Source organism: Nicotiana attenuata, chromosome 3 (assembly GCF_001879085.1).
Source record: "Nicotiana attenuata strain UT chromosome 3, NIATTr2, whole genome shotgun sequence".
In the NCBI taxonomy this organism is placed as follows: domain Eukaryota; kingdom Viridiplantae; phylum Streptophyta; class Magnoliopsida; order Solanales; family Solanaceae; genus Nicotiana; species Nicotiana attenuata.
The window spans coordinates 4,342,407-4,345,728 of record NC_031991.1 but is presented as its reverse complement, the minus strand read 5'-3'; positions in this window follow the sequence as shown (position 1 = coordinate 4,345,728).

Sequence of the window (3,322 nt, the reverse complement as noted above, 5' to 3'; positions counted from 1 at the left end):
TATATATATATATATATATTTGAAGCTTACTTCATTTTCACCAGCTTCTTTGGAAGTTGTTTAACCTTAAAAATAGTTTTGACGGTCAAAGAAATTAATTTATTTTGGGATTTTAACAACTGATTTAACTCAAATTTTCAAATTTAAACAGTGAAAAAAAGAATAACAATTAAACAAATTGATTGAGAGATAAAAGGAAAGAGAAATCTTATTAAAGTTGATAGCACTTCTTTCGTATAATGCCAGATATTGAATTGCCAGAAATAGAACAATGAGTGAACAATATGATTGATAGAATAATTGTATTAGTTTTTAGATGGTGGATACAATGCAATGGAAGGGGTTTAAATAGTATTTCTACCGTAACGAATTGTTTTACTCAGTTACGGTTCATTATTGTCATTTATTATATGTTACATAACTAACACATAATTGATCGTGTAATAATGACAAATCCTGCGTAATCAGGAATTGATTGATTCTCTCTATCTTCGTAATTATGGATAATCTTCTGTACCAAATCTGGTGCTGTTTTCTCACTATCACTCCTGGGTCTAATAGTCACGGCATTATCATGCTCAGCTTCAAAAGTAATTTCCACGTCATCCTTCAGTCAATTTATAATTTTGCTGACACATGTCATTGTTTAACCGGCCCACATGGCGAGCCTATTCTTTTATAATACAGATAGTCCCTCCATTTTCTAAATAATCTCAATTAATTTTTCGGAAAGTGGTGTTTAATTTATAGCGATAATGTTTGCCACATCTTTCCGAAATCGTAATGACGTGCTCCAGAAGTGAAAAGACATGCACCTCCTTCATTTAACAATCGAGGCACGTGGCTCATTATGACTGGTTCTGAGATTTGCAGCGGCTTTCTAGGTACTGACGGTTCCGTGACTTCGAAGTGGCAGTCCCATGATGATGGTTTGTGATGACATAATTCTTTCCTATAAATACAAAATCACAAACCCTTAAACCTTCTTCTATTCTCTTTTGCGTTTGCCTTCTTCTTGGAAATCCTTTCTACTTTCCCGTTCTATGCTTTCAATATCTTTCTCCACCTCTGTAATGATATTGAAAGCAATTAAAAAAGGAAAAGAAAAATTGACAACAAGCTGCAATTGCAACAAGTTGCAATCAGAAGCAAAAACAAAGTTAGCAGCAAGTTGATATGGACGGTAACAAGATGACAATTTGCAAATCTGCAAATTGCAAAGAATGATTTTGATTGGTTAAATTGGACGGCAACTTTGCCTATAAAAGGAAGTGTTCCGTTTCAGTTTCAAAACACACCAAAAATCGAGAGAGAAGCAGAAAGCTGAGAGTAATCCACAGATTGTAGTCTGTGAGATAAATAATGAGTGGGAGTAATATTGTAGTAAGGTGTTTAAAATAAAGAGTGTTATTTCTTTTTAAGTTGTAGTAGTCTCTTGACACTACTAAGTTGTAATATTATAGTGGTGATATTGCTCCGCTGGGGTATTGTATTTTATCCCGTTAAAATATTTGGTGTCGTTGTTACTCTCTTGTATTATTATTACTTTCCGTTGGTATTATTCCCGGGCGGAATATTTATTTTTATCCCAACAACGTGGTATCAGAGCCATGGCGAGTAATGGTCCGCTGTCTTTTCAGTACCCCCATCTCACAAAAGATAATTATGAGAAATGGTGTCTACGTATGAAAGCCATTCTTGGTTCCCAGGATGTGTGGGAAATCGTAGATAGAGGGTATGAAAAACCCGATAATGAGGAAGCTCTGCCTCAAAATGACAAAGATATCTTGGCAAAGACAAGGAAGAAGGATCAACAAGCCCTCACGCTCATCCACCAATGTTTGGATGATGCCATGTTTGAGAAGGTGGCAGATGCTACCGCCTCAAAGGAAGCTTGGGAGATTTTACAAAATTCTCTTCAAGGAGTTGACAAGGTGAGGAAGGTAAAACTTCAAACTCTAAGGGCTGATTTTGAAGTTTTAAAAATGAAAGAATCCGAATGCATTTCGGATTATTGTTCAAAAGTGAAGGCTGTTATGAATCAATTAAGAAGATACGGGGAGGACATAAAAGATGTCCATGTGGTAGAAAAGATCCTTCGCACTTTAACACCAAAATTTGATTTTGTGGTGTGTGCTATTGAGGAGTCTAAAGATTTAGACTCTATGATGGTGGAGCAATTGGAGGGTTCTTTACAGGCTCATGAAGAAAAGATCAAGAGGAGACAAGAAGTGCCACTGGAGCAACTTCTTAAAACTCAGGCATCCTTTAAGGATTATGGAGGTGAAAGAAGCTATCGAGGGAATGGCCGAGGACGAGGCCGTGGCGGTAATGGACGAGGAAGAAGTAATGGTAACAACTTCAACAATGAAGTTAAAATCCACCAAGCATTCAGAGGTCGTGGTCGTGGACAAAGAGGAGGAAGAGGACGTGGCTACTACCAAGAAAATAATGGACAAAGGTATGACAAATCAAAAATTGAGTGTTATAATTGTCATAAATTTGGCCATTACTCTTGGGAATGTCGTAGCAATGTTGAAGAGAAAGCTAACCTTGTTGACGACAAGATAGAAGAAAATGAGTCAACGTTATTGCTGGCACTCAAGGAAGAAGACAAGGATGATTGCAGCTCGTGGTATTTGGACAATGGAGCAAGCAATCATGTGTGGATGCAAAGAGAAGTTTGTGGAGATCAATAAAACGGTGAGAGGTAATGTGTCCTTTGGAGATACCTCAAAGATTCAAATCGAAGGGATAGGTACGATTCTGATCTCCTGTAAAGATGGTAGTCACAAACTAATTCAAGATGTTTATTATGTGCCAAAATTAAAAATTAATATTTTGAGTTTGGGCCAACTTCTTGAAAAGGAATATGACATCCACATGAAAAATATGCATCTTTGGCTTAGAGATTCAAGTGGAATTCTAATTGCTAAAGTGCATATGGCAAAGAATAGATTGTTTTCTCTGAATCTTAAAGCAATTGATGCAAAGTGTTTGAAGGCTAATGTGCAAGATGAATCATGGTGTTGGCACATGCGGTTTGGGCACTTGAATTTTGAAGCGCTCAAATCCATGGGAGAAAAGAACATGGTACATGGGATACCATCAATCAACCATCCCAATCAATTGTGTGAAGCTTGTCTTCTTGGAAAACATGCAAGGAGGAGTTTTCCAAAGGAGGCCATCATGTCAAGATCAACCAAGCCGCTCCAGCTTGTTCACACTGATGTGTGTGGACCAATCAATCCACCTTCTTTTGGTAAAAGTAGATACTTTCGGCTTTTCATTGATGACTTTAGTAGAAAGACTTGAGTTTATT